Source organism: Scyliorhinus canicula, chromosome 7, assembly GCF_902713615.1.
Source record: "Scyliorhinus canicula chromosome 7, sScyCan1.1, whole genome shotgun sequence".
Taxonomy (NCBI): Eukaryota; Metazoa; Chordata; class Chondrichthyes; order Carcharhiniformes; family Scyliorhinidae; genus Scyliorhinus; species Scyliorhinus canicula.
Window position 1 is genome coordinate 184,672,769 of NC_052152.1, and position 19,086 is coordinate 184,691,854.

At 43.0% G+C, this 19,086-nt stretch overlaps 1 protein-coding gene across 4 annotated transcripts in view; it reads left to right on the forward strand.

Moving 5' to 3' along the window:
• The first annotated feature begins 3,460 nt into the window (after positions 1-3,460).
• LOC119969612 (disks large-associated protein 4-like) overlaps positions 3,461-19,086 on the forward strand; it is an 847,967-nt gene continuing 832,341 nt past the window's right edge. For 3 of the 4 annotated variants that reach the window (XM_038803470.1, XM_038803469.1, XM_038803472.1), the window contains exon 1: positions 3,461-3,687. The gene's annotated coding sequence lies outside the window, so the exon portion shown is untranslated. The remainder of the gene's footprint in view (positions 3,688-19,086) is intronic. The other variant, XM_038803473.1, reaches the window with a different exon arrangement.

The following is a 19,086-nucleotide window of genomic DNA, read 5'->3' on the forward strand; positions in this document are numbered from 1 at the left end:
GGTGAAAGAGGTGGGATTTTAAGGTGGGACATGAAAAAGAAGAGGGAGGAGCAGCCCATGGGCTAGACAGGGGTTTCCAGAATGCATAGCCAAGTAGCTGAAGGTATGGCCACCAATGGTGGGGCAAAGAGAGGAAAAGGGCGTGCACAAGAGGTGCTCGGATTTCAAAAGGCAGAAAGTTGACATTTTTACCAGGTGTTTCAAACATAACTTTTAAACTCTTGGAAATGGCTTCGCTCTTGGGCTTGATCATGAATGGATTTTTTTCCATACACATGGCAACACTTTGTATGGTAGAAGGTTCACATATTATATGTTAATTAAAATGTATTCACACAGTGAGGATAATGTCTTTCCTGGCATTGTTTGTAATTCCTCTTCTAAAGCTGCGGCATATCTAAATGCTCTAAATCACATTCAGCGGACCTACATTTGTTTAAGTCAACTTGAGAGGGACATTACACTAACACCTGCAGCCTCCTTGGTACAGGTAACACTCTCATCTTCCCAGTGTGGGGAGAGAAAACTATTCGGAGAGCGTGTACAGACAGGTGGTGAATGCAATGCTTTCACCATTCACCTGATGATTTTGGCAATCGGAGCACATCTAAGTAAAATTGTTGACTTGCTACCATTAATCAGACCCGGCAATTAGTTTGCTGATTGGCAGGAGTCAGGAAATCTAGCGATGTTCTGTGGAGTGGAACTAGGAAGGAGAATTTAAGGACAGCAGGCGACAATATCAAGTAGTGCAACTTGATTTGTGTGGGAGGAACTCCTATGCAAAAAACAATTACCATCATGTTGCCAAGAGGTGATTTCATCATGTTCACAGGGTGACAGCAATCTTTTCCAATATCTCACAAGACAGGTGATTTGTTGTCTTTAATACATTGATAGTCATTTGGTGGAGAGGATCAATGGAATGAAAATCACACGTGCAGGTGACCCGTTCTGGCAGAATTATAACTCACATGATGAACATGAGAATTTTACATGACATATTATCAGACTAGGTGAGAGACACCAAGTCATGGGGTTTTTGCATGTTCCTGTAATTGCCACATTCATCAGACGGAAGAAGCAAACCTTTTCCAGGAACTTGTCATTCCATCAGAAAATAAGATGTGGTTAATTTCAAAATTGTGCACAGTATCTATTGAATGGGCTGTATTTTGGATTGGGAATAGGAAACTGGTGTGCTGCTTACATTCATCCCAGGGATCATAGAATCATAGAATTTACAATGCAGACGGAGGCCCATCAAGTCTGCACTGGTCCGTGGAAAGAGTACCCTACTTAAGCCCATCCTATCCCAGTAAACCCAGTAACCCACCCTAACCTTTTGGGAACTAAGGGGCAATTCCGCATGGCCAATCCACCTAACTTGCAGATCTCTAGACTGTAGGAGGAAACCGGAGCTCCCGGAGGAATCCCTCGCAGACACAGGGAGAAAGTGCAAACTCCACACAGACAGTCATCCGAGACCAGAATTAAACCCGGTCCCTGGAGCTGTGAAGCAGCAGTGCTAGCCACTGTGCCACCTCCTATCAGGGCTGTTGATGGCTGTTAAATGACCGACGCCAAGCATTGGTATCAATAAATAATTCCTAACCTCAACTGGACCATCAAAAACTATAAATAGTGCTTTGTAATAGTATTGGAGTCCTTTGGAGGGTTGTGAATCTATGGAATTAGATTGTGAATCTATGGAATTCCTTGCCCAGTGAAGTAGTTAAGGCTCCTTCGTTAAATGTTTTTAAGATAAAGATAAATAGTTTTTTGATGAATAAAGGGATTAAGGGTTATGGTGTTCGGGCCGGAAAGTGGAGCTGAGTCCACAAAAGATCAGCCATGATCTCATTGAATGTCGGAGCAGGCTCGAGGGGCCATATGGCCTACTCCTGCTCCTAGTTCTTATGTTCGTTTGTCATTCAAGTCACAAAGCAAAGCCCTTCAGCATGAAATGGTTATTTGCCTTGTCTCAAAGGATTCAGGCAATCACTTCAAATATGTATTTTTAAATTGTGCTTAATGTACCTTTTCAATGCATTCAGCATAGCAACATGATTTGGTAAAGGCACAACTGCAACAAGGAAAGACTTGGGTGGATGAAAAAGCTATCTTATTTGAATGCTACGAATAATCAATTAAGTGGAATTAGTACATGCTGTTAGATTCCTCTTTCATTAGGAGTGTCTGCTGCATTTTAAAAGTTCAACCGAGAATCATCCCGGTATAAAATATACTTTTTAATTTGATGCAGAAACAAACCTCACCATTGCTTTTGGCCAAAAATGCATTCAGGTGAAACGTATCACTCTGTATGATGGGTAAACATAGCACACTTGACTAGTTAGAATTAATTAAAAACAAGCATTTCATTGATTATTATTGAAATCAATTATGTACAAGCAACTAATATACATAAATATTCAAACTGTGCTGGTTAATACTTGGATAAAATTAGCACACACACACATGGTGATTTATGTAACAACAGGGAAGACCAAAGATATGGTTGGTGCATTCATATTAATTTCAGAATTTATCTTTGTAATTTGGCTGAAGTATCTTTCTCTGAAGGGCTATTTTAATTGTCACAGGTATATTTAAGTGACAAAGTGGATGCACAATCTGTGGATAGAAATCCTTTCAAATATGTATGTGCACTTGTCCAGGTTTCCTGAACATCTCTTTTTGCTATTCATTCTGGATGTTGGCTTCTTTACAGTGTTGTATTGACAGATGTCTGCATGCTTTTTGGCGCCATGGCCTGACAGTGATGCACAGTTTACCTCGATTCCTTTTGATGCTCTGCAGCCCGTTCGAACCGTGTGGGGTCAGGCTTGTAGCTTCGAGCAAGAAGCATTTCTGCGTTAGTCCATTGATTTATTTAAATTGTTTTGTACATATCGTTCTACCCTTTTTTTTTAGAATCCTGAAAGTGATGATTCTCGTTGATTCATTCCTGTCTGGTAAAAAAAAAGTTACTGACTCATCAATCCGTAATTACTACTTGCCATTCAAATTTATGTCCCACATCAACTGCCCTTTTAAAAAGGCAGCACGCACCAGTAACATCAAAAAGATAATGCTTCATATGGATTACTGGGGAGTGCGGAAATGGGGCTTGTCACTGACAACACTGAAGCATTTACTGCATAAAAAAACAAGCTGTTTACTCTGCCTTGGATTTTTTTTGTCCATATATCCATTCACCAGAGAAGAAAATGAGCAAATCCGACATATATCAGTAACTTTCAAAAGGTTTCTCTATAGCTACTGTACCAAGAGCGTGCAAAGCGACTGAGGGGGCGGGGGGAAGGCTGTTGTGTGTGTGTGTGTGTGTGTGTGTGTGAGGGGGGTTAATGTAAATCCCTGTGAGGGAGGAATCCATGCCTGGTGTTAGCAGCAGCCTGCATTGCTTCTCTCACTCCTGCATGTATTACTGTGCTCTCAAGAGGTCCTCATTGCCGCAGCATCACTCTCAGCCTCCAGCAGGCTGTGGTGCTTGCAAGAATTGTGCTTCATAATGCCGAGCACCACGGAGCTAACAGTCACTTGAATAAAATAATTCTAAATATTCAGAATAGGAAACACCGCTTTTATTTTTGGTCAAACAGATACCAAGGATTAAATGAGCAGGAAACTGGGCCTCGTCAGTGATTCATCTCCTCAGACGTGGTGAGTGGCTTATTTTTCATTACAACTCTATTCTGAGACTGAGCTGAGAGGTTCGCCGACTGTTCTTGTTTTTGTTTTACAAAAAAAACCCCAAAGCCAATTCCAACTTTATCGAGCCAAATGCCACGCACAGTTGTCCAGTATTTCACCATGTGAATAAAATGATGTTTCAGAAACCCAGATATTCAGCTTCGGAACAAAGCCTCTCTGGTCCTTAAAGTAAATCTGGCTGGGCATTTGTTGACAGTTCTGAATTTAGCCATGCTAATTTTTATTGGTCTGGTTTTAAGGGCAGCTTTGCGGGTGAGCAGGAATTGTGAATGAGGCACTTCGTGAGATGTGGTATTCTTCGAGATGGAAGCAGAATAATGACGCAAAAAATGAATACTGGCGGCCGGGTGTTTATCCACGATAGCCTAATAAATGATACAGTGCTGAGTTGCTTTGATTTGAATTGCAGCAGTTCAGAACTGTCTCTTGCTATTTGCAATACTTGATTTGTGCCCCCCCCCCTCCCCCCCAAAAAACCTAAAGTAGTGCATTAAATTGCAACTATCACCCTCATGCTAAGAAGTGCATCGTCAAAGGGTCTCCTGCCAAACATGTTGTACCTGCGCCTCTGGGTATGGGCTCCCGTTCCGCGTTTTCCATTGCAATTGACAACCAATCACAGATTTGCATCAGTTTATTCAGCGAAAGGTTTTAAACATCCGTCTGTGCCTCGACATCTTTTGGGTTATTGGGTTGATTTTAATCTCTACATTCACGTCGAGATTAGAAAGGAACAAAAATGACCCTTTGCAAAGACTGTAAGTTTTTATTAAACGGCAAATGTGCTTTGAAATAGATTGGCAGCTCATTACAAGTGGGGATTACATTTTCCCACAGCGAATTTTTTTCCCAAGGTGATATTTGAGCTGATGTTAGTTCCAGATGATTTATTTTTAAATTCAGGTCTTTAAATTTAATGCTCACATGGAGCATTATCTAGTCTTATCAATGTCCAATTCCTTTATTCAGAGGCAAGCACTTATTTCAGGAGTTGCCATAACATTTAAAAGTTGATGCCCATTCTAACCTTGCAAGACTGTCGGGGAAATCATTGTCAGAGTCATGACAAGGGATACCTGATATTGATGTGTTGTCAACTGTAGCCTCCAGAATAAGCCTAAAATCAAGCATCAGAAGCCCAAGATAAGGTGCCTTTTCTCGTCAGCTTGGATCTTGTGTGTCTCTCTTGTTTGGCTTCAATTTGAATTGGTTTTTGGAACAAGCAATGAGGCAGATTGAGGGTTTGCCCTGTCCACTCTGCCCATTGACTTTGTAACTTGAAGGATGGGATAAAGCAAAAATTGTTAATCTCATAAAATAATAAATTGACAAGTCTCATAAAATAATGCAGCCATGTCTTTAAATGAGGACTATAAAGATTGTGGGGGGGGGGGGCGTATAAAAGGACGTGACAACGATTTATTCCTATTCTGAACAATATTAATAACAATTCTGTATTATTCCCAGTCGCGCCGCGGTCTCCCAATGTGACCATTCCCTTCGCACTCTGATGACCACACACCGCCCCTCGTTTAACATTCACCGCATATTTTCTGTGCACGGCTTTACAATGGTGTCTGAAAGCTGAGTTAATGAGCCTCTGATGATAATTTGTCAGTAGAATAAATTCAGCGGCGTTGCGAGCCTACAGTGACATCAACGCCGTCCCTATCGTTTTGTTGTCTTACAAAGTAGGTGGGGAAGAGGGAATCGATCGGAGTGTCGGCTGATCTCACAGGAGGACAGTTTTGTTGGCGTGTGAATTGATAGCGTGGTGTAAAGCGATTGTACAAGTCTCAGCTTTATCACTAGCCGAATGTGTGGTTGGAAACGGAAGTATTATCGGTGCGCCCGTAACACGATCCTTCCTATGTGTGAAAGGGAGCCTTAGATGTAGCCGACTGCGATTCCGGGCTCTCCGAGACTCTCAGCTATAGCTAGGATATTGACTTACTCCATGTGTTTGAACAGCACCCCAAATGACGGGCCAAACGTCCTGCCCCCACCTTGACTTGAAACATCAACAACAAAAGAAATCATTCCGAATCCCCCTCCCCAATTTTCAAAGGGACGTGTTGACACCAGGAAACTAGAGAGCAGTGGCAGAATTTGCAGCTTGACACAGTCTTCCCGCTGTCACTGCAGCCTCCTCACTGCACACCACTCGAACCATCTGAATTTTAATGTGCAGTTGGAAAACAATTGCTGCCATCAGTGGATATTCTCTTGACTTTCCCTGACGGAAAGCTCCTGGACAAATGTCTACTCTGATTATATCCAGGGAATTTGTTGTCAAATCCCCGTAAACATCAATTCAATTGTATGTGAGAATCAGTTACCAAAAAAAGTTGCGTGTCAAAACTAAAAATGCAATTCTTGTCTAATGTTTGAACGAATGGACGCATCGTTCTGCCACCGCTTGAATTGATAATTCTGGTTTGTTTTATTGGACAGAGCATCTCGTTTTAATTGTTTAATTAATACCAACCATGGGAATATGTGTTGCGATGGACATCCGCTTTAGTGGGTTCCAGCTAGAATGCCCTGCTGTAAACCAAACACAGAGCATTGTGCTTAAACATAATCATGCAACCAATACAAATCCCATCACAGGATTTCCTTCTGAATAACATGCTGTTTGTATCACCACAGTATTGCTCTCGTAATCTCCTCTCTTGTCTTTCACCTTCAGTGACCCCAGCACTTAGACTTCAAAATAAAACAGGGTAAATGCCGAATTGCTAACAGTGCATTACTTTGATTATAATGTTTTTTTTTGTTTTGGGATGCTTAACTGCATATTTAAAAATTGTATTGCAAAATGGAAGAGTTGGAGAAAGAAACATTGAAATTGAACGCAGAAACAAAATTCAATAAATGTGTACCCAAAAAAACAGTACCAAATATAAAGTGCACATATTTGCCCTGCACACAAAGAAAAGTTTGGCTTGGACAAATTTAATTTACCATGAAGCTGGCTGACAGGCAGAGACTCCCCAGTACACTGGAAGTGTGGCTGTTTTCTGACAGATAATAATGGTTAAAAATTGCCAGCCACTCAAAGAAGGAAAGGGACTGCGCATTATGCTAGTGCAGTAAATAATCTCTGAGGTAATTTGACAATGACTATTTACATGGGTACTAAGTATTTAATTCAGAGATAAAATGAATCAAATTTGGAACTGAGTTCTTACTCTGGTTACTTAAGGTCGGTTTGGAAAATAGATTTATTCTAACTCACATTGGTTTCTGTTTGATGGTTACAATCGTCGCTTTAGCGAATGAGGAAGGGCATTTGACACAATTTATCTTAGCTTCCAGTGTTCAAGCAGTTGGCATCTAGAAGTGAAACAATTGGGTCACCTATTTTTTTTAATCCATGCTGGCTGTGAATGGTTCAGTTAAACTCAGATTTGTTTATGTCTTTTTTTTCAATGAAAATTATCTTTATTTAAATTGCCAAACATAATAAAAGTCTAAAAATTCAGAGATTAAAAGAGAAGAGTGAACTGTTCTACATTATTATAGCAGGCTGGAATACACATCCCTTTGGGTTCGAACTTTTGTTTTAATGCCAGAGTAGAGAAGCATAGCTCTCCTCAATTTGTTCTGATAATTAGGGCTAAGCGAAACTAACCAAATTTCTCAGGGCAAGCTTCACGTTCTCAGTTAAAACCACTGGAAAATTTAAATACCCTCACAAGAGTTAAAGGGGAAATGATACCCTGTTGTATGTGGGCACATTTGTGTGTTTCACGATGGCATGATGTCCAGTGTGATGAAAAGTGGTACATCGTCCGGTGACTTTCCTGCCATCAACAGCACCAAGCAAGGCTGTGCATTGACTCCATTTCTATTTGCTATACACCTCTCAGCATGCACCAATACCCACTCCAATATCTTGGCTCAGGACGGCACATTCAATTCCTGGTGGATGGCAACCCCTTTAACTTGCAAATACTCAAGGTATGCAGAAAGATTACTGAACAGTTACTGAGTGAACTCTTGTTTGAGGACAATTGTTCTTATAGCACCTCCTCTGCAGCATATTCAGCTGCTTGTTGATTGCTTTGCTCTAGCCTCGGAACACTTTAACCTGGCAATAAGACTGAGCTTGTATCAAACCACCTCTGTCAACATATTCTTAGACCACACAGTCACTATTGACAACACACCCCACTCCGCTCAGTACAGATGTTTTGCTGTCTTGGCGAGCGTCCTCTCCAAAAACACTATGCTGGAGGACAAAATCAACCTGGACGAAATTGCTTGGTGAAAACAAGTTAACGATTGGCAAGCTCACTCACAGACTTTGAAAAGAGCACAGAATTTATCTCGGAGTAAAGGTCAAATTCTACCAGGCAGTGGCTTGTACATCACTTCATTATGAGTGTGAGACATGGAAAACCTATATCTATTTGCAACATCAGGTTGCAGGACAAAATACCCAACACCAGCATTCTTGCAAAGTGTTCTGCACCTGGCATCCAACTAGATGGGTCATGTGGTTCATATAGAGGATTCCCGCATTCCAAAGCCAGTACTCTCCAGCCAGCTGAACATGGGAACCAGCACCACAGGATGTCCAACACTTCGATAAAAAGCCAACCTCGGGCCTTGCCAGCTGGATCTCAAGACATGGAACAAAACAACCTTGGACAAACCCAAATGGTGAAGTTTCTGTCATCAAGCAATTTTGGCATTTGAGGAGAACACAGTCAAATGCTTTTCAGGACCAGTGAGCTTGGCAAAAAGCCAATGCCTCCATCCATCCCTCCAACAGTGACTTCAAATGCAGTATTTGCTATTGGTTATTGAAATCAAGACTTGACCTCACATCAATCGTAAGACAACATCAATCTAGACTGTAAAGCATTCTTTTACTTTACTTGCTGAACACTCATCTGCAAAAGCGACAGTAGAATCCATCATCACACGAGTAGACATTTCAAATTGGCCTCTTTTACTTCTCCCATTTGAAACAAACAATAAAAGGGCTCCACTAATGTTTATCTTTGAGCACAGTGCAATCAGTGTCACTTTTAATACCTACTGTTAGACCTTAACGCTTGAATTATTGTACTTTTTTGTATCTCCATGGAAAAGATCCAGCTATGTATTCAGGAGTAAAATCTTCAATACTCTTCAGTACTGCTGAACAGAGGGACATGGTGCCAACTCTTTGAACCCACCAGAACAGTCCCTCTTACCGTTTGTCAAACCTCTTAGTTTTGTTATCAGCAACTTTAGAGATTACTGGAATTCTTCCATGGCCCCACTAGTGGGTCCAATGTGTATTGGCTGGGGGGGGGGGGGGGGGGGGGGGGGAGGTCCGGTTGGAGCAGAACTCAGCAGGAATCCAAAATTGGTTTTATGTTGGCATAAGTTTCCCGTGGGATCTATCGCGAGTGTTCGCCATGATGGTGCTCGACAGATTGGGAAACCCACTGCAGGCCAGCGTAAAACTGATTTACAACTGATTTAATGGGATGCAAATGAAGGCCCGTCTGGAATCCTCCACTCATACCCAATTCTCTGTGACACCAGCGGAGAAACACGCTGGTCCAGAACATGTCTGGAACAACGTGGCATGGGAAGTCGGTAATCACCTGAACAATGCCTGGGCTACCTCTGGAGATCAGTATGGACGACGCCAAAAACCCCGGACCCCAGAACACCACAGCATTGGGTGAGGTCAGCATCTACAGGTGGATCTTCCAGCTTCAGTGTCAGTGAGGACATCCATCTTCCAGGCTCGGAGTGCTCCTGGAAATCCATCTTCTTTCTCAGGAGATCCACCTTCTTCCTTCAATGGTGAATCAGTGATGTTGGGTGAATTTTGTATCTGGCACCCAGATCTGATGGAAGGACTTGTGCCATCATGCCGCAGAATACAGAACTAAACCCCTGGGTGCATAACTAATGCGATCAGGGCCTGAAAATATGGCCTGGTTTCTCACCGGTCTCTGGAGAGGGGAACACTCACCATTCCTGCCCCCACCACAGAACATAGTCCCAGATGGGAGAATTTTGCCCAGCGTTCCTTATCAACCCTTTGACATCTGAATTATTTATCCCAACTCTGTTTCCTATCCACCAACCAACATTCCCTCTTATAGTGCAAGCCTGAAGGTATCTAATAATCCTCTTGTGTGACACTTTAACACAGGCCTTCTGAAAATCCATTTACATATAATCTGCATTCTATTTATTTACTCAATCAATCACTTCTGTAAAAAATAGATAATATTTGTTAGACACACCTTGAACAGATCTTTGTCAATTATTTTTTTCCTTTTAATTATTTAGTAATTTTGTCTCAAATATGGATTCTAAGAGTTTTTTCACAATTGTCTTTTGGCTAACAGGTCCCTGGTTACTCTGTTTATCCCTCTATCCCGTTTTGAACAAGAGTTTCATTGACCACTCAGTATTCCTATGGCACAATTTCCATATTTAAAGAGCAACAGCTGTCTCCTCTCTAACTTTTCTCCTGGACTGCATCCCATGAGGGCCCAGTTGCCTCTGTACCTTGAATTTTAATATTAGAACCATTTTTTAAAATACTGTTAGTTCTAATGAGAGTTCCATATGTAGCTCAGGTACAAATTTATCGTTACTTCCACCATCATTTGTAAAAACAAATGCAAAACATTTATTTACTCTTACCACCGCGCATGCTTCTTCAACAATTTGACATCCTCCTTTCTTCCTGATCTAAAGTATCATTTTACTTTCAATATGTTTATAAAAGCTTCTACTGTTTAAGTTTATATTATCTGCTAGTCTTTATTTATATTCCTTTCAGCCCTTCTAATCTCACTTTTCACCTTTTCAGAACATTTGCTATATACCTCGTGGTAATCTCTAGTATTGTTGCTCCATCTTCTTAATGCCCCTGTTTAAATTTCAGTTTAACTTTAATCTAGTTCTCCTCAGAACTTTATGCTTAAATGCACCCATTTTTTTGGCTCAGGGGATTTAGATCTACTCCCTGAGCATTTATTTGAAGAATTTCTGCTGCTGATCCGTTGACCTGTTTATGAACCTTTCTGCCCTGTTTAGTTCAGTCAGGTTCTCTTTCATCTCGCTGAACTTTGAACCTACCTATGTTGTGGTCACTATTTTGCAACTATTCTCCAATTTTCACATTATTTCCATAATTTCACTGAGCTAAATGAAGGAATGGTTCTCTCTCTGCTGGACAAGAAATGTACAAATCGAGAATGGATCTTTCTAAAATGTGTTCCCACTTCAACTACAAGCATTACTTTTATTCCAGCCTAGCTGGGCATCATTAAAACTTGGCAGTGCTATTTTCTTGTTGTTTTTGTGTATCTCACTGAGCTTTCTGAAAATGTTCACCTTTAATTTATTTCCACTGTTTCTTGGCCTGAGGTAGCAACAAGAATTGTATAATTTTTCTATCCTAATCCTTAATCCAACCAATGGATTTGGTCTGTAAACAAAGGGATCAGGAGCAGAAGCAGGCCCTTCAAGCCTGCTCCGCCATTCAATCAGATCATGGCTGATCTTTCCTGGTCTCAAATCCATCTCCATGCCTGTACCCCATATCCCTTTAACCATTTTATAATATCAGAAATATAGCTCCTTCCTTCCTGAAACCATTTAATGACTCAGATTCCACTGCACTATGGGGCAGCAAGTTACACAAATTCACCACCCTCTGCGAGAAGTTCCTCCTCATCTCAGTTCTAAATCTACTGCCTCTCAACCTATATCCGTGACCTCTTGTTCTTGATTGCCCAACAAGGGAGAACATTTGGTCTACATTTACTTTATCAATCTGTTTTAGTGTCTTATATACCTCGATCAGATCCCTTCTCATCCTTCTAAACTCCAGCAAGTGTAAACCCAACCTGTTTAATCTCTCTGATGTCAACAAGACCGGAAAGACATGCTTGTTAGGTGAATTGGGCATTCTGAATTCTTGCTCAGTGTATCAGAACAGGCACCATGGTGTGGCGACTGGGGTATTTTCACAGTCAATTCATTGCAGTGTTAATGTAAGCCTACTTCTGAAACTAATAAAGATTATGATTAACTCTTTCATCCCTGGAATCAATCTGGTGAATCTCCTCTGAACTGCCTCCAATACCACCCATCCTTCCTCAAATAAGGAGACCAAAACTGGACACAATACACCAGAAGTGGTGTCACCAATACCCTATATAGAACATAGAAAAATACAGCACGCAACAGGCCCTTCGGCCCACGATGTTGTGCCAAACTTTTGTCCCAGATTAAGAACAAATTAATCTACGCCCCATCATTCTACCGTAATCCATGTACCTATCCAATAGCCGCTTCAAGGTCCCTAATATTTCCGACTCAACTACTTCCACAGGCAGTGCATTCCATGCCCCCACTACTCTCTGGGTAAAGAACCTACCTCTGACATCCCCCGTATACTTTCCACCATTCACCTTCAATTTATGTCCCCTTGTAATGGTTTGTTTCACCATTGGAAAAAGTCTCTGACTGTCTACTCTATCTATTCCCCTGATCATTTTATCAACCTCAATCAAGTTGCCCCTCATCCTTCTCCATTCTAATGAGAAAAAGCCTAGCAACTTCAACCTTTCCTCATAAGACCTACCCTCCATTCCAGGCAACATCCTGGTAAATCTCCTTTGCACCTTTTCCAAAGCTTCCACATCCTTCCTAAAATGAGGCGACCAGAACTGCACAAATGTGGCCTTACCAAGGATTTGTACAGCTGCATCATACCTCATGGCTCTTAAATTCAATCACTCTGCTAATGAACCATAGGCCTTCTTCACAGCTCTATCCACTTGACTGGCAGTTTTCAAAGATCTATGAACATAGACCCCAAGATCTCTCCGATCCTCCACATTGCCAAGAACCCTACCGTTAACCCTGTATTGCTCATTCATTTTTGTCCTTCCAAAATGGACAACCTCACACTTTTCAGGGTTAAACTCCATCTGCCACTTCTCAGCCCAGCTCTGCATCCTATATATGTCTCTTGCAGCCGATAACAGCCCTCCTCACTATCCACAACTCCACCAATCTTCATGTTGTCTGCAAATTTACTGACCCACCCTTCAACTCCCTCATCCAAGTCATTAATGAAAATCACAAACAGCAGAGGACCCAGAACCTATCCCTGCGGTACACCACTGGTAACTGGACTCTAGGCTGAATATTTGCCATCTACCACCACTCTCTGACTTCTATCGGTTAGCCAGTTTGTTATCCAATTGGCCAAATTTCCCACTATCCCATGCCTAGTTACTTTCTGCATAAGCCTACCATGGGGAACCTCATCAAATGCCTTACTAAAATCCATGTACACTACATCCACTGCTTTACCTTCATCCACGTGCTTGGTCACCTCCTCAAAGAATTCAATAAGACTTGTGAGGCAAGACCTACCCCTCACAACTCCGTGCTGACTATCCCTAATCAAGCAGTGTCTTTCCAGATGCTCAGAAATCCTATCCCTCAGTACCCTTTCCATTACTTTGCCTACCACCGAAGTAAGACTAACTGGCCTGTAATTCCCAGGGTTATCCCTATTCCCTTTTTTGAACAGGGGCACGACATTCGCCACTCTCCAATCCCCTGGTAGCACCCCTGTTGACAGTGAGGACGAAAAGATCATTGACAACGGCTCTGCAATTTCATCTCTTGCTTCCCATAGAATCCTTGGATACATCCCGGCAGGCCCGGGGGACTTGTCTATCCTCAAGTTTTTCATAATGCCCAACACATCTTCCTTCCTAACAAGTATCTCCTCGAGCTTACCAGTCTGTTTCACACTGTTCTGTCCAACATTATGGCCCCTCTCATTCGTAAATACTGAAGAAAAGGACTTGTTCAAGACCTCTCCTATCTCTTCAGACTCAATACACAATCTCCCACTACTGTCTTTGATCGGACCTACCCTAGCTCTAGTCATTCTCATATTTCTCACATATGTGCAAAAGGCCTTGGGGTTTTCCTTGATCCTACCCACCAAAGATTTTTCATGCTCTCTCTTAGCTCTCCTAATCCCTTTCTTCAGTTCCCTCCTGGCTATCTTGTATCCCTCCAGTGCCCTGTCTGAACCTTGTTTCCTCAGCCTTACATAAGTCTCCTTCTTCCTCTTAACAAGACATTCAACCTCTCTTGTAAACCATGGTTCCCTCACTCGACCATCTCTTCCCTGCCTGACAGGGACATTGTTGCTACTTCTGCGGTGAGTGTGCTGAACACTCAATTTGGCTCTGTTTCTGTTCTAAGCTCTGGAGTCGCCAGGTGTCGTTAAGACACCGCCACAAGCTTCAAGGTGAAGTTCAAAGCAATAAAACCGTACACCAATTAGTAAGTCCAAACAACTAGAGTTTATTATAATACAATTATAATAACTACCCATGCACACGCTAAAAGGATTAAACTTATTCCTACCGCTAAATAACTAATACTTATCTCGAAGGAACTGCTGGGTCAGGGAACAAGGCCTCTTGCTCTGCTCTGGTTTGCAGACTTCAGGTTGGTATCAATTAAAAAGGGGGTCAGGAGTGCCTATCTCTGGTAGCGGTCGTTGGGAGGCACTTACTTGTTGGTGGCTGCTGTCCGAAGGCTGGAGCAGGAGACTGAACCATGTGTGGGACCTTTCTTTTATAGGTCCCAGGGGATCCGCGCCCCTTTGGGCGGACTCCTTTACCTGCTTGGAATCGATTGGGTCTCTTCCCAATCGATATAAGAACATAAGAACATAAGAACTAGGAGCAGGAGTAGGCCATCTGGCCCCTCGAGCCTGCTCCACCATTCAATTAGATCATGGCTGATCTTTTGTGGACTCAGCTCCACTTTCCGGCCCGAACACCATAACCCTTAATCCCTTTATTCTTCAAAAAACTATCTATCTTTACTTTAAAAACATGTAATGAAGGAGCCTCAACTGCTTCACTGGGCAAGGAATTCCATAGATTCACAACCCTTTGGGTGAAGAAGTTCCTCCTAAACTCAGTCCTAAATCTACTTCCCCTTATTTTGAGGCTATGTCCCCTAGTTCTGCTGTCACCCGCCAGTGGAAACAACCTGCCCGCATCTATCCTATCTATTCCCTTCATAATTTTAAATGTTTCTATAAGATCCCCCCTCATCCTTCTAAATTCCAACGAGTACAGTCCCAGTCTACTCAACCTCTCCTCATAATCCAACCCCTTCAGCTCTGGGATTAACCTAGTGAATCTCCTCTGCACACCCTCCAGCGCCAGTACGTCCTTTCTCAAGTAAGGAGACCAAAACTGAACACAATACTCCAGGTGTGGCCGCACTAACACCTTATACAATTGCAACATAACCTCCCTAGTCTTAAACTCCATCCCTCTAGCAATGAAGGACAAAATTCCATTTGCCTTCTTAATCACCTGTTGCACTTGTAAACCAACCTTCTGTGACTCATGCACTAGCACACCCAAGTCTCTCTGAACAGCGGCATGCTTTAATATTTTATCGTTTAAATAATAATCCCGTTTGCTGTTATTCCTACCAATATGTTTGAACCCCCCAATCATGGGGCAGTTCCTCGGTCACTGGGGCGGTTCTTGGGACTTATTGTTTTGGGCTTCTCTGGTGTCAAAGGGTCTGGCCTTCCATAGAATGTATCGATCTGTGTTTAACTTGTTTCCATTGTATCTGGGGATCGCCCAGTATCGCCTCATTAGTATGTTAACTGGTTTCTTTTCACAGTGCTGTCTGGTTTCTGCAACAGTCAAAACTGGTTTCTGCAGTCGTCCCAATATACAATCGCTTTGCAAGCTGCTTGCTTTACAACATGTCCATTTTCCCTGCATTCCTTGCAATATTCCATTTTGTGTTGGGCAGTGGTCACCCCAGGTGGCTACAACATACATATCTAGGACACGTTGGGCGCGATTCTCCCAAAACGGGAGAAATCGTAAGGCTGGCGTCAAACCCGGGCGGGTTTGACGCCAGCGCCCCCCTTCCCAACCGGGAACCGATTCTGGTCCCCGGTCGGGGCTAGCAGCCCGACGCCGCAAGCTCCGGCATCACGGGCTTAACGAATTTCGTTAAACCCGCTTGCCGGAGTTAGCGCCGGCTGACGCGTCATATGACGTCAGCCGCGCATGCGCGGATTGGAAGACTCCAACCCGCGCATGCGCGGATGACGTCATCGCGTATTTGCGCGAAACTCGCGCATGCGTGGGCCGGGATGCCCCTCAGCCGCCCCGCGAATGGATACTGCGGGGCGGCGGAAGGACAAATAGTGCGCGGGCATCGGGCCCGCTGCCCGCGATCGGTGCCCACCGATCGCGGGCCCATGGCACCCTTGGCACGGCCGTGGTACTGCCGTGCCAATCGGTGCCATGGTTATAAAAAGCGAGTTGTTCCCGCCGTTTTTATGAACGGCCAGACCAGGTCTGTTTGCCGTTCGTAAAAACAGCGTAAAGGGCTGGGACTTCGGCCCATCGAACAGCTGTGAATCGCTGCCGGCCATAAAAAAACGGCGGCAGCGATTCGTGTCGGGAGTTGGGCGGGGGGGGGGGGGGGGGGGGAGAATAGCGGGAGGGCGGGAAAAATGTCGGGAAGGCCCTCCCGCTATTCTCCGACCCGTCGTGGGGGTCGGAGAATTTCGCCCGTAGTATCTGTTCCTTGAACAAGTTCCACATTTCAATTGTGTCCTTCCCTGACAGCCTATGTTCCCAACTTATGCACTTCAGTTCTTGTCTGACTGCATCGTATTTACCCTTCTCCCAATTGTAAACCTTGCCCTGTTGCACACACCTATCCCTCTCCGTAACTAAAGTGAAAGTCACAGAATTGTGGTCACTATCTCCAAAATGCTCCCCCAATAACAAATCTATCACTTGCCCTGGTTCATCACCAAGTACCAAATCCAATATGGCCTCCCCTCTGGTCAGACAATCTACATACTGTGTTACAAAAGCTTCCTGGACACACTGCACAAATACCACCCAATCCAAACTATTTGATCTAAATAATTTCCACTCAATATTTGGGAAGTTGAAGTCACCCATGACTAATACCCTGTGACTTCTGCACCTTTCCAAAATCTGTTTCCCAATCTGTTCCTCCACATCTCTGCTGCTATTGGGGGGACCTATAGAAAACTCCCAACAAGGTGACTGTTCGTTTCTAATTTCTTACTTCAACCCATACTACCTCAGTAGGCAGATCCTCCTCGAACTGCCTTTTTGCAGCTGCTATACTATCTCTAATCAACAATGCAACCCCCCCCCCCCCCCACCTCTTTTACCACCCTCCCTAATCTTATTGAAACATCTATAACCAGGAACCTCCCAACAACCATTTCTGCCCCTCTTCTATCCAAGTTTCCGTGATGGCCACCGCATCGTTGTCCCAAGTATCGATCCATGCCTTAAGTTCACCCACCTTATATAATTGCAACAACACCTCTCTACTTTTATACTCCAGTCCTTTTGCAATAAACGCTAACATTCCATTTGTCTTTTTAATTATATGCTGTTCCTGCATGCCAACTTTGTGCGATTCATGGATATGCTAGGATATCCTAATGCTGTAGCACTGTGATAGGATCCTTAAGTAATAATGCCACACAATTATTTTCTCTTCCACTCTCATTTTTCCTGTTACAGACGTTATAATCAAGAATATTCTTCTGTTATTAACTGCTTGCTTACCATTGGCTGGGGACTAATGACAATCCCACAATCCTATGGTAAGCAGGCAGGTTATAACATCTTCCCAGTCCGGTCCAAATCTAAGCCATTATAGGTACCATGTCAACTTTGCCACTGGTATTAATGCTTCTAACTTTGTTTAAGATGCTTTGTGGATTCATATGCAGTCAATCCATTTTTTTTGGAACATTGACTCTTGTTCTTTTTTCTGTTTTTGAAATTACATTTGGTGAGATCACATGCATGTGTACAACAGTGCTTTGCTTTGTCTCTACATCTAGCCTGTTTGCAACCTTTCTGCTCCGATAGTATTTTTCACAATATTTGTATCAGATAAGGCTTCTGATTATATTCTCACAGCAAATTAACCGGTTTAATTACTGCATCCCAAACCTGGACTTTCCGAGTCTCCCCATGTATCTTTAATCAATTTAAATCATTCCTATTGACTTAGTAAGAATGTTATTACCCCCGCACCCACACAACGTTCATTTTCTATGGCAGAAAGTCATTTCACAATTGACTGGTGTAATCTTTAAGCAGAAAACCAAGGTAACATAATAGACCTTTCTTTGACCTCTCCGAGCAATGAATATTTGAATACATTTAGGTTATCCCAGGTAATTTCTCACCATATTTCTGGACCAATTCCATGGAGAAGCGAGAAGATTGAATACTCCTCAGCTGGTATTACAAATGGTCGAGTGGCAAACTCACTCTGTGTGTTCCCCACATCTGAAACAGGGAGAGGGTCTTTCCTCCACACATAAACAGCACCACCCACAGTCTCCTTAAGGCCTGTATCCATGAAGATTAACGCCAGTCACTTCAAAGATTGCTAATTTTTTTAGGTGAGTTAGACTCACATCTTTGGGCGGGTGGAACGTTACAGAGGATGGATTTTTAGTTCAGGAAGTTGCTGAGTGACTGCCACAAGACAGGGTAGAAGGAGATTGGGATGTTTCTGGTTTAAGCTAAAATGGGGAAGGAGGGTTGTAAATCTATTCTGCACAGTGGGGCGGGGAGGGGTCTGTGGGAGAGATTGTGACTAGCAGAGGTGATGGCGGCTTTGCTATAATCTGACTGAAGGATGATCAGTGGTGTGGGGGACGAGATGGTGCGTTGATCTATGTGCATTGAGGGTATAATTCCTGACTCCCACTGCAAATGGTTCCACAGTTTAGCTCAGTTGGCTGGACAGCTGGTTCGTGATGGAGAGCTATGCCAATAGCAGGGGTTCAATTTCCATACCAGCTGAGATTATTCATCTCCCGCCTTCTCAGTCTTGCCCTCACCTGAGGTGTGGCGATCCTCATGTTAAATCACCTGTATCAACTCGCCCCCTCAAAGGGAAAGAAGCCTATGGTCATCTGGGACTATGGCGACTTAAATTCTGTGTTGATTAGGGTGGGTATGATTTGTGGCCCGTGGTGGAATGAATTCTGTTCATTGGCGGTGAGGCATGATCATTCTCCTGTGGTTTGCTTCCAGATTTATGGGGACTTACTAAATGGGAGTTCAGTTGATGAAGTGGATCTTCCAGGATATTATCTGTTTCTTGAACTTATGCTTCATTGTCATGGCTACTTGATAATTTAGTTCATGTCATTTTACTTTTCGCAACCATTAATATTTTGCCTTGTGCAGTTTGCTCCCTTTTCATTCAGCT